This window comes from Schistocerca gregaria, unplaced genomic scaffold (genome assembly GCF_023897955.1).
Source record: "Schistocerca gregaria isolate iqSchGreg1 unplaced genomic scaffold, iqSchGreg1.2 ptg000317l, whole genome shotgun sequence".
NCBI lineage: Eukaryota > Metazoa > Arthropoda > Insecta > Orthoptera > Acrididae > Schistocerca > Schistocerca gregaria.
In genome coordinates, this window is record NW_026061795.1 from 11888086 (window position 1) to 11901272 (window position 13187).

Consider the following 13187-nt stretch of genomic DNA (forward strand, 5'->3'; position numbering starts at 1 on the left):
AGAACCGGTCTGCAGCTTCAAACCAAGCAAGGCTGGGTTTATAAATACCGTCTGTAGATGCACCACTCTTAAGTGATTTCAGTACTTCTTTATGTTCATTCATGTAAGCATTTCGAATTTTTAATTTTGTTGTAGCTACATCAATTCCAGGTACATATTCACGCATACTGTTTACTATTTCAATTAAAGCAGCATCTCTCAAATTTCTGTCTTTGTATGGTTCGCTTTTGTGGTTCCAAAGGCATTCTCGTTCTTGATACACTTCCAAGAATCTCATAATTGTCGCTGTTGACCACTTTTTCAGCATATTAATAGCAAACTCCCAAACAAAAGCACTATCTACGAACGAATACGCACTAGAATGGTTTGAATCCAGCCACGAGGTAGCAATGGAATGACGTTATTCGATTGTGGAGAAGGCAAAATGGTGCAACAAAGTAGAACCAAGTTCAACTGTTTGTGGCGTGACAAAAGTTGCGCTTCTTAAATGGCGTCACCGAAAACTAAGAGTTCACACATGCAACTACAAAGCAACAGCAGTTCGCCATTAGCAGTGGCGATACTTTTGTTGCCTGTTTGAACATTACAACTTCGTGGCACATTTGCACAAAAACACGTTGAATGGAGAATAATTTTTGTAGTAACTCAAACAAGTATATTTATTACAATCTGAAGATCTGTTAGTTGGTAGGTGCACGTTGAGGCTCATTTGCACCCAAAACACATTGAATAGAGAGTAACCTTTGTAGCCACACAACGACATCACCCTGCGTTTTTTTTTTTTTTCTAAAAAAAAAAAAAGAAAAAAAAAAGAAAAAAAAACTTTACCTACATTTCGCAATTCGAATAAACTATTCAGTTGTGAACTTGAGAAACAATAATCTGATAAGAATAAAATTTAAAATAAGGGCAAACGAAAAGGATGAAGGCTTTCTAGTATCTCCCATATTCAGTATGCTGCAAGTGGTGGTTCCCTTCCACCAGATTTCAGGATATATGCTAGCTTCCTACATCTGCAGAGTAGATATGAATGGAGGAGGAGTTGCCACATTCATTAAAAACTACCATAAAATCAAGAATACTAACATTAATAAATTCTGTTTAGAGCAGCATCTAGAAGCATGTGCAACAGATGTAGAGTTCAATAACAGATCCTATATAATAGTGACTATTTACCAAGCAGCTGCAGGAAATTATAATCTATTCATATCAACAAAGTTAATTATGGCAAAGTCTTGTGAGCTTAGTACAATTCGAAGTTACTTGTGTAACCAGTCTATTATAACTGGGACATTTCCTGATTGGCTAAAATATGCAGATGTTAAGCCTCTATTCAAAAGTGGGGATAAAGAGATAACATCAAACTACAGACTGATTTCATTTTTGCCAGCATTCTCAAAAATTTTAGAAAAAGTAATGTATAGGCAGCTTCTCAACCATCTGACCACAAATAACATATAAGCAAGAACACACTTTGGATTTCTGAAGGGTTCTGATATCGAGATGGCTATTTACACCTACAGTGAAAATGTACTTAATTCATTAAATAACAAATTATAAGCAGCAGGTATTTTCTGTGATTTGTCAAAGGCATTTGACTGTGTGAACCACAACATCCTTTTAAATGAATTAGAATTCTATGGTGTCACGGCAGTGCTGCAAAATGGTTCAAGTCATACCTTGGTAACAGGAAACAAAGGGTGTCAGTGCAAGGGACTAGTGAATTAAGTCATCAGTCATCAGAATGGGAAGAAATTACATGTGATATCCCACAAGGATTCATCTTAGGGCCATTGCTTTTTTCCTGTGCACATTAATGATCTCTCATCAGTTACACAGCCAGAAGCAGAGTTCATTTTGTTTCCAGATGACACAAGTACTGCAATAAATAGTATGTCGAGTGTAGTTTTAGAAAGATCTGTAAATGATATTTTCATGGATAATAATAAATGGTTTAAAGCCAACATTAAACTTCGAAAAGACTCACTATATCCAATTCAGAACCTGTAAGAGGTTTCCACCCAGTAAATGCATAAAGTATGAAGAAGAGCAGACAGAAGATGTTGACAGTCTTAAATTCCTGAGATTACAACTTGATAATAAATTCAGTTGCGAAAAGCACACCACAGAACTGCAGTAACACCTCAATAAATCTGTGGTTGTAATTCGAGTGGTAGCAGACATAGGTTACATAAAAATGAAAGAGCTTCAAGTCAAACAAAAGTTTTTAGAGTACAAAAGCATGTAATACGTATTATTTGTGGAGTAAATTCATGGACGTCCTGTACATACCTCTTCAGAGAACTGGGTACACTAACTACTGCCTCTCTGTTTATTTACTCCTTAATGAAATTTGTCTTAAGTAATATATCTCTTTTTCCAACAAACAGCTCAGTTCATACATAAAATACCAAGAACAAAAATGATCTGCACAAAGTCTTAAAAGCAATTACTTTAGATCAAAAAGGGGGTCAACTACTGAGAAACACTTATCTTCAATAATATGCCAGCAAAAATAAAAAATTTAGTTACAAATGAGAATCAGTTTTTAAACGAGCATGAAAGACTTACTAGTGGCCTACTCTTTCAATTCCACTGACAAATTTTTTAATAGAAACAAATGATGTTTCGTATATACTCACACTATTAGTTGTGGTTGATTGGGAGGTCGTTCCAAGGTGTGGCAGGCAGCGAAAGACGTCCCCGGAGGCTGATCAGAAGGCCTCCCCGATGCGTCTGACAAACCGGTTTCAGGCACTGTCTCTGGCTGAGTCAGATGCAGCTGCCTGCCCTGTTTCAGAGGATCATTCTCAGCCTTCAAGGTACGAGCAATCGCAGAGGATGGGCTTACTGGTAGTTGGGAGCTCCAATGTTAGGCGCGTAATGGGGTCCCTTAGGGATACGGCGGCTAAGGAGGGGAAGAAATCCAGTGTGCACTCGGTGTGCATTCAGGGAGGAGTCATTCTGATGTGGAAAGGGTCCTTCCGGATGCCATGAAGAGCACAGGGTGCAGCCAGCTGCAGGTGATGGCACATGTCGGCACTAATGACGTGTGTCGCTTTGGATCTGAGGAAATTCTCTCTGGATTCCAGCGGCTATCTGATTTGGTGAAGGCTGCCGGTCTTGCTTACGAGATGAAGGCAGAGCTCACCATCTGCAGCATCGTTGACAGAACCGACTGCGGACCTTTGGTGCAGAGCCGGGTGGAGGGTCTGAATCAGAGGCTCAGACGGTTTTGCGACCGTGTTGTCTGCAGATTCCTTGACTTGCGCCATAGGGTGGTGGGGTTTCGGGTTCCGCTGAATAGGTCAGGAGTTCACTACACTCAGCTGGCGGCTACGTGGGTAGCGGAGGCTGTGTGGCGTGGACTGGGCGGTTTTTTAGCTTAGAAGGCCTCGGGAAAGTACGGGGTGGGCTGCAATGTCAAAGGGTGCTTGGCAATTACAGCACGTGCTTGGATCAAGGAACAGTCGGAATTATAGTTGTAAATTGTTGTAGTTGCGCTGGAAAGTCCCTGAGCTTCAAGGGATAATAGAAAACACAGAAGCTGATATCGTTATAGGTACAGAAAGCTGGCTAAAGCCTGAAATAAGTACTTCAGAAATTTTTACGAAGTCTCAGACGGTGTTCAGGAAAGATAGATTAGGCAGAATTGGTGGTGGAGTGTTTGTGTCTGTCAGTAGTGGTTTATCTTGCAGTGAAGTCGAAGTAGATACTCCATGCGAATTGGTATGGGTGGAGGTTATACTTAACAGCCGACTTAAGTTAATAATTGGCTCCTTGCGGAACAGTTCAGAGAAAGTTTGAGTCTCGTAACAAATAAATACCCCACTCATACGGTTATAGTTGGTGGGGACTTCAACCTACCCTCGGTATGTTGGCAAAAATACTTGTTAAAAACTGGTGGTAGGCAGAAAACGTCTTCCGAGATTGTCCTAAATGCTTTCTCCGAAAATTATTTCGAGCAGTTAGTCCACGAACCCACGCGAATTGTAAATGGTTGCGAAAACACACTTGACCTCTTAGCTACAAACAATCCAGAGCTGATAGAGAGCATCATGACTGACACAGGGATTAGTGATCACAAGGTAGTTGTAGCTAGGTTCAATACAGTTTCTTCCAAATCCATCAGAAATGAACGCAAAATAATTTTATTTAAAAAAGCGGATAAAGTGTCACTAGAAGCCTTCCTAAAAGACAATTTCCATTCCTTCCGAACTGACTATGCGAATGTAGACGAGATGTGGCTCAAATTCAAAGATATAGTACCAACAGCAATTGAGATATTCATACCTCATAAATTGGTAAGAGATGGAACGGATCCCCTGTGGTACACAAAAAAGGTCCGAACGCTGTTGCAGAGGCAACGGAAAAAGCATGCGAAGTTCAGAAGAACGCGAAATCCCGAACATGGGCTAAAATTTACAGACGCTCGAAATTTGGCACGTACTTCGATGCCAGATGCCTTTAATAGGTTCCACAACGAAACATTGTCTCGAAATTTGGTAGAAAAACCGAAGAAATTCTGGTCGTATGTAAAGTACACAAGCGGCAAGACGCAGTCAATACCTTCGCTGTGCAGTGCCGATGGTACTGTTACCGACGACTGTGCCGCTAAAGCGGAGTTATTGACCGCAGTTTTCCGAAATTCCTTCACCAGGGAAGATGAATGGAACATTCCAGAATTTGAAACACGAACATCTGCTAGCATGAGTTTCTTAGAAGTAGATACCTTAGGGGTTGCGAATCAACTCAAATCGCTTGAAACGGGCAAGTCTTCAGGTCCAGATTGTATACCAATTAGTTTCCTTTCAGATTACGCTGATACTATAGCTCCCTACTTAGCACTCATATACAACCGCTCGCTCACCGATAGATCTGTACCTACAGATTGGAAAATTGCACAGGTCGCACCAATGTTCAAGAAGGGTAGTAGGAGTAATCCATTTAACTACAGACCTATATCATTGACGTCGGTTTGCAGTAGGGTTTTGGAGCATATACTGTATTCAAACATTATGAATCACCTCAAAGGGAACGATCTATTGACACGTAATCAGCATGGCTTCAGAAAAGATCGCTCTTGTGCAACGCAGCTAGCTCTTTATTCGCACGAAGTAATGGCCGCTATCGACAAGGGATCTCAAGCTGATTCCGTATTTCTAGATTTCCGGAAAGCTTTTGACACTGTTCCTCAGAAGCGACTTCTAATCAAGCTGCGGAGCTATGGGGTATCGTCTCAGTTGTGCGACTGGATTCGTGATTTCCTGTCAGGAAGGTCGCATTTCGTAATAATAGACTGCAAATCATCGAGTAAAACTGAAGTGATATCAGGTGTTCCCCAGGGAAGCGTCCTGGGACCTCTGCTGTTCCTGATCTATATAAATGACATGGGTGACAATCTGAGCAGTTCTCTTAGATTGTTTTCAAATGATGCTGTAATTTACCGTCTAGTAAGGTCATCCGAATACCAGTATCAGTTGCAAAGCGATTTAGAAAATATTGCTGTATGGTGTGTCAGGTGGCAGTTGACGCTAAATAAGGAAAAGTGTGAGATGATGCACATGAGTTCCAAAAGAAATCCGTTGGAATTCGATTACTCGATAAATAGTACAATTCTCAAGGCTGTCAATCCAACTAAGTACCTGGGTGTTAAAATTACGAACAACTTCAGTTGGAAGAATCACATAGATAATATTGTCGGGAAGGCGAGCCAAAGGTTGCGTTTCATTGGCAGGACACTGAGAAGATGCAACAAGTCCACTAAAGAGACAGCTTACACTACACTCGTTCGTCCTCTGTTAGAATATTGCTGCGCGGTGTGGGATTCTTACCATGTGGGATTCACGGAGGACATCGAAAGGGTGCAAAAAAGGGCAGCTCGTTTTGTATTATCACGTTATAGGGGAGAGAGTGTGGCAGATATGATACACGAGTTGGGATGGAAGTCATTACAGCATAGACGTTTTTCGTCGCAGCGAGACCTTTTTACGAAATTTCAGTCACCAACTTTCTCTTCCGAATGCGAAAATATTTTGTTGAGCCCAACGTACATAGGTAGGAATAATCATCAGAATTAAATAAGAGAAATCAGAGCTCGAACAGAAAGGTTTAGGTGTTCGTTTTTCCCCCTCGCTGTTAGGGAGTGGAATAGTAGAGAGATAGTATGATTGTGGTTCGATGAACCCTCTGCCAAGCACTTAAATGTGAATTGCAGAGTAGTCATGTAGATGTAGATGTATTAGCATTGTTATATCAGCTTAAGAATAGGATGTATTGTATATACTCATGCTATTATTATTGTTATTACAGCTTTAAATAAAATAAAAATATGAAAAAAATAATTGACATTTTCCACATCCATGAGGATCTCCTCAGCATGGATCTATAGACTGAAAAACTAATCTAATCTAAGATTTCCAGTTGATGGGAAAATAAACATTGCATCTGTACAATGGAATCTCCCTGCTGTAAGGAAATAAAGCTTTACTACATATTGAAATGTACATTGATTGTTCCTAGTAAATCATTTTTATATGGTTTTTAAATATATAGAGTAAATGAAGGACATACTAGTCACCCCCCCCCCCCCCTCCCATGAACCATGGACCTAGACGTTAGTGGGGAGGCTTGCATGCCTCAATGCCTCAGTGATGCAGATCGCCATACCGTAGGTGCAACCACAATGGAAGGGTATATGTTGAGAGGCCAGACATACGTGTGGTTCCTCAAGAGGGGCAGCAGACTTTTCAGTAGTTGCAGTGGCAACAGTCTTGATGATTGACTGATATGGCCTTGTAACACTAACCAAAACGGCCTTGCTGTTCTGCTACTGCAAACGGCAGAAAGCAAGGGGAAACTACAGCAATAATTTTTCCTGCGGACGTGCAGCTGTACTGTATGGTTAAATGACGATGGCATCCTGCTGGGTAAAATATTCCAGAGCTAAAATAGTCCCATATTTGGGTCTCTAAATGGGGACTACTCAAGAGGACGCCATTATCAGGAGAAATAAAACTGGCATTCTACTGATCGGAGCATGGAATGTCAGATCCCTTAATCGGGCAGATAGGTTAGAAAATTTAAAGAGGGAAATGGCTAGGTTAAAGTTAGATATAGTGGGAATTAGTGAAGTTCGGTGGCAGGAGGAACAACACTTATGGTCAGGTGAATATGGGGTTGTAAATAAAAAGTGAAATAGTGGTAATGCAGGAGTAGGTTTACTAATAAATAAAAAAATAGGAGTGCAGGTAAGCTACTACAAACAGCATAGTAAACGCATTATTGTGGCCAAGATAGACATGAAAGACCATGCCTACAACAGTAGTACAAATTTATATGCCAACTTACTCTGCAGATGATGAAGAAATTGATGAAATGTATAATGAGATTAAAGATATTATTTAGGTAATGAAGGGATGAAAATTTAATAGTCATGGGTGACTGGAATTCGACAGCAGGAAAAGGAAGAGAAGGAAACATAGTGGGTGAATGTGGATTGGGGGTGAGAAGTGAAAGAGGGAGCCGTCTGGTTGAATTTTGCTCAGATCATAACTTAATCATACCTAACACTTGGTTCAAGAATCATTAAAGAAGGTTGTATACATGGAAGAATCCTGGAGATACTATAATGTTTCAGATAGCTTATATTATGGTAAGACAGAGATTTAGGAACCAGGTTTTAAATTGTAAGACATTTCTAGAGGCAGATGTGGACACTGACCACAATCTATTAGTTATGAACTGTAGATTAAAACTGAAGAAACTGCAAAAAGGTGAGAATTTAAGGAGATGGGACCTGGATAAACTGACTAAACCAAGGGTTTTAAGTTTCAGGGAGAGCATAAGGGAACAATTGACAGGAATGGGGGAAAAATACAGTAGATGAAGAATGTGTAGCTCTGAGGGATGAAGTAGTGAAGGCAGCAGAGGATCAAGTAGGAAAAAAGATGAGGGCTAGTAGAAATCCTTGGGTAACAGAAGAAACATTGAATTTAATTGATGAAAGTAGAAAATATAATAACGCAGTAAATGAAACAGGCAAAAAGGAATACAAACGTCTCAAAAATGAGATCGACAGGAAGTGCAAAATGGCTAAAAAGTATGGGTAGAGGAAAAATGTAAGGATGTAGAGGCTTATCTCACTACGGGTAAGATAGATACTACCTACAGGAAAATTAAAGACACCTTTGGATAAAAGAGAGCCACTTGTATGAATATCAAGAGCTCAGATGGAAACCCAGTCTTAAGCAAAGAAGGGATAGCAGAAAGGTGGAAGGAGTATATAGAGGGCGATGTACTTGAGGACAATATTATGGAAATGGAAGAGGATGAAGATGAAGATGAAATGGGAGATATGATACTGTGTGAAGAGTTTGACAGAGCACTGAAAGACCTGAGTCGTAACAAGGCCCCAAGAGTAGACAATATTCCATTGGAACTACTGACAGCCTTAGGAGAGCCAGTCCTGTCAAAACTCTACCATCCGGTGAGCAAGAAGTATGAGACAGGTGAGATACCCTCAGACTTCAAGAAGAATATAATAGTTCCAATCCCAAAGAAAGCAGATGTTGACAGATGTGAAAATTACTAAACTATCAGTTTAATAAGTCACAGCTTCAAACTACTAACACGAATTCTTTACAGACAAATGGAAAAATGTGTAGAAGCTGACCTTGGGGTCAGTTTGGATTCCGTAGAAATGTTGGAACACGTGAGGCAATACTAACCCTACGACTTACCTTAGAAGAAAGATTAAGGAAAGGCTAACCTATGTTTCTAGCATGTGTGGACATAGAGAAAGCTTTTAACAAAGTTGACTGGCATACTCTCTTTCAAATTTTAAAGGTGGCAGGGTAAAAAAAAGAGAGTGACAGGCTATTTACAATTTGTACAGAAAGCATATGGTAGTTATAACAGTTGAGGGGCATGAAAGGGAAGTAGTGGTTGAGAAGGGAGTGAGGCAGGGTGGTAACCTTTATCTGACGTTATTCAATCTGCATTTTGAGCAAGCAGTAAAGGAAACAAAAGAAAAGTTCAGAGTAGGCATTAAAATCCATGGAGAAGAAATAAAAACATAGAGGTTCGCTGATGACATTGTAATTCTGTCAGAGACAGCAAAGGATTTGGAAGAGGAGTTGAACAGAATGGACAGTGTCTTGAAAGGAGGGTATAAGATGAACATCAACAAAAGAAAAACAAGGATAATGGAATGTAGTCGAATTAAGTCAGGTGATGCTGAGGGAATTAGATTAGGAAATGAGACACTTAAAGTAGTGAAGGAGTTTTGCTATTTGGGGATCAAAATAACTGATGATGGTTGAAGTAGAGAGGATATAAAGTGTAGACTGGCAATGGCAAGTAAAGCACTTCTGAAGAAGAGAAATTTGTTAATATCGAGTATAGATTTTAGTGTCAGGAAGTTGTTCTTGAAAGCATTTGTATGGAGTGTAGCCATGTATGGAAGTGAAACATGGACGATAAATAGTTTGGACAAGAAGAGAATAGAAGCTTTCAAAATGTGGTGCTACAGAAGAATGCTGAAGATTAGATGGGTAGATCACATTACTAATGTGGAGGTATTGAATAGAATTGGGGAGAAGAGGAGTTTGTGGCACAACTTGACAAGAAGAAGGGACCAGTTGGTAGGACATGTCCTGAGGCATCAAGGGATCACAAATTTAGTATTGGGGGGCAGCGTGGAGGGTAAAAATCGTAGAGGGAGACCAAGAGATGAATACACTAAGCAGATTCAGAACGATGTAGGTTGCAGTAGGTACTGGGAGGTGAAGAAGCTTGCACAGGATATTGTAGCATGGAGAGCTGCATCAAACCAGTCTCAGGACTGAAGACCACAACAAAAACAACAACAATACAACAACTTAAAAAAGTATATTTATTAAGATCAAACAATCTGTTAGTTGCTAAGGTGAACATTGTGACTCATTTGCACCAAAAACAAATTGAATGGAAAATAGTCTTCATAGCAACACAACCACATCACTCCGCTGTAATGAATAAATTATTCAAATGTGAACTTGAGACGTATATATATCCAATTAGAATAAAATTTAAAAGAATGCCATACCAAAAGAAAGAAGGCATTCTAGTGTCTCACTTTCACCAAAAATACATTGAATGGAGAGTAATCTCTGTAGCCGCACAGCTACATCAGCCTGCTGCTTAGAACAAAACTTACTACATTTTGCAATTACAATAAACTAGTAAACTGTGAACTTAAGAAATATATCTGAAAATAATAAAATTTAAAAAAAGGACATACCAAAAGAAAGAAGGCTAGCTAGTGTCTCCCACACTCATTATGCTGGTTGTGGTGGTTCCCTTCTACCAGATTCACAGCAGAGCAGAAAATAAACATTGCACCTGTACAATGGAAGCTCCCTGCTGTGACAAAATCAAGATTTACTACATATTGTAGTGTACATTAATCCTTTTTAGTGATCCTTTTATATGCATAACAAATATGTAAAGTAAATGAAGAACATCTAAAAAAGCATATTTATTAAGATCAGAATACCTGTAACTTTGTAAGGAGCATGTTATGTCTCAATTGTACTAAACGCATATTGAATGGAGAATAATCTTTGTAGCAACACAACCACATCACATTGCCGTAAAGAAAAGAAAAAAAACTTTACTACAATTGGTAATTCAAAAACACTAGTAAACTGAATTTGAGAGATATATTAGAAAAGAATTAAATTTTAAAGAAGGCTATACCAAAAGAATGAAGGGTAGCTAGTATCTCCCACACCCATTATGCTGGTTGTGGTGTTTCCCTTCCACCAGGTTGCAAGTCGATGGGAAAATGAACATTGCACCCGTAGAATGGAATGTCCCTACTGTGAGGAAATAAGGATTTACTACATATTGTAATATACATTGATTGTCCTTAATGACCTTTGTGATATAATTTATAAATATATAAAGTAAATGAATGGCATACCTAACATGTATATTTATTAAGATCCGGAGGTCTGTAAGATGGTAAGGTGCACACCATGTCTCACTTGCATAAAACATTATTGAATGGAGAACAATATTTGTAGCAAAACAAGCACAAGAATAAAATTTAATAGAAGGGCATACCAAAAGAAAGAAGGCTTTCTAGTATCTCCCATAGTCAGTATGGTGCATATTTTGGTTCCCTTCCACCAGACTGTAGACGATGGGAAAATAAACATACCAGTACAGTGGAGTCTCCCTGTTGTGAGGAAAGTTAGACATACAACATTTTTTAGATATACAACATTTTGTAATGTACATTGACCATTCTGACATGATTTTTAAATATATAAAGTAAATGAAAGACATATCTAAAAAAAATATATTTATTAAGATCCAAAGATCTGTAAGTTGGTAAGATGCAGGTTTTGTATCATTTGCACCAAAAACACATTGAATGGAGAATAATCTTTGTAGCATCACAACCACATCACCCTGCTGTAAAGAACAAAATCTTTACTACATTTTGCAATTAGAATAAATTATTTAACTGAGAACATGAGAAATATATCTGATAAGAATAAAATTTAAAAGAAGGGCATACTAAACAAAACAAGGATTTCTAGTTTGTCCCATAGTCAGTATGATGCATGTGGCTGTTCCATTCCACAAGGTATCCAGTCAATGGGAAAATAAACATTGGACTCGTACAATGGAATCTCCATGCTGGGAGAAATAAAGATTTGCTACATATTGTAATGTACATTGATTGTTCATAGTGGTCACTGAGATTTGATTTTTAAATATTTAAAGTAAATGAAGGACATTCCTAAAAATGTATTTATTAAGATCCGAGAATCTGTTAGTTGGTAAGGTGCACATTATGTCTTATTTGAACCGAAAACACATTGAATGGAGAATAAACTTTCTTGCCACACAACATGATAACTCTGCTGTAAATAACAAAACCTTCCCACATTTCACAATTCAAATAAATTATTCCACTGTGAACTTGATGAATATAACTGATATGATTATAATTCAAAAGAAGGACATACCAAAAAAGAAGACTTTCCCAGTATCTCCCATGTTCAGTATGCTGGATGTGGTGGTTCCCTTACACCAAAATCCCATTCTATGGTATAATAAACATTGCAACCATGCAATGTAATCTCGCTTCTGTGAGGAGAGATAGATTTACTCCATCATGTCAAGCAAATAAATTTTTCTTTGTAAACATACCGATACAACATCTAACAATATAAAGCACTAGAAGGACATACATAATTAATAAGATTTAGAAGTTTGGAATATCTGTTGGTTAATATTGTACATGCGGTGTCTCATTATAAAGATATACCAAAAGAAAGAAGATTTTCCTAGTTACTCCCATAGGATTTGGTGGTTCCCTTCCACCAAAAACACAGTTGACGGAAAAAAATTGCAGACATACAATGTAATTTCCCTGCTTAGAGGAGAGAAATATTTTCTTCTTAGTGAATATTGGGATATGAATATGTAAAATATAATGCAAAGGAAGGACATTCTTAAACAAAGCACAGTCTTTCTTGGCGTATTCCACTGACGCATTCTTCTTGCGTTATCAGCAGAGTGGTGGCGTAGTCTTGTCGCAATGTTTCAATGAGTTTCATACCCATCATTTTCTGGTGAAGTGTTGGGATGCTTTGTTCTGCATATCTATATGTCGAGCAAGCCACACCTGGACTCCCGCTGAGATCATCCGAGGAAGTGAGGAGGGAGACCAGCAGGGTACTCAAGAAAGCAAGAATGCCTGCGAACAACATTTAAGCAGAAGAGCACAAGGCACTGATGAACCTTCACGATCACAGGGGTCTAGCGGTCTTAGCAGCAGACAAAAGCAATGCGACAGTCCTACTGAAGTCGGAAGATTACTGGTAGAAGATCTACATCTTAGTGAAAGGTCCAGCATACAAAGAAGTGGGGAAAGACACAATTGCTTCTGTTACAGGCAAGACCATCAATCTTCTCAATAGCTCAAGACTTGACAGTAACACCATCAGGAAGCTTTACCCTCGGGCACCGGTTCCACCAAAACAGTATGCGCTCCCAAAGTACCTTAAGGAGAATGTCCCACTACATCCTATATTGAACACCATAAATTCTCTGATGTATGGTGTAGCCAAGCACCTAGCACACCTGTTAAAACCACTCGTGGGTCATTGCCCTCCCCATGTCAAGAA

The 13187-nt window shown here is 39.0% G+C and overlaps 1 long non-coding RNA gene across 1 annotated transcript in view; it reads right to left on the reverse strand.

Moving 5' to 3' along the window:
- LOC126305480 (uncharacterized) overlaps positions 1-12136 on the reverse strand; it is a 113215-nt gene extending 101079 nt beyond the window's left edge. The window contains exons 1-2 of the long non-coding RNA XR_007553525.1: positions 12024-12136; positions 2643-2791 (exon numbers count right to left, since the gene is read on the reverse strand). This is a non-coding gene — a long non-coding RNA (uncharacterized LOC126305480). The remainder of the gene's footprint in view (positions 1-2642; positions 2792-12023) is intronic.
- Positions 12137-13187: the final 1051 nt, after the last annotated feature.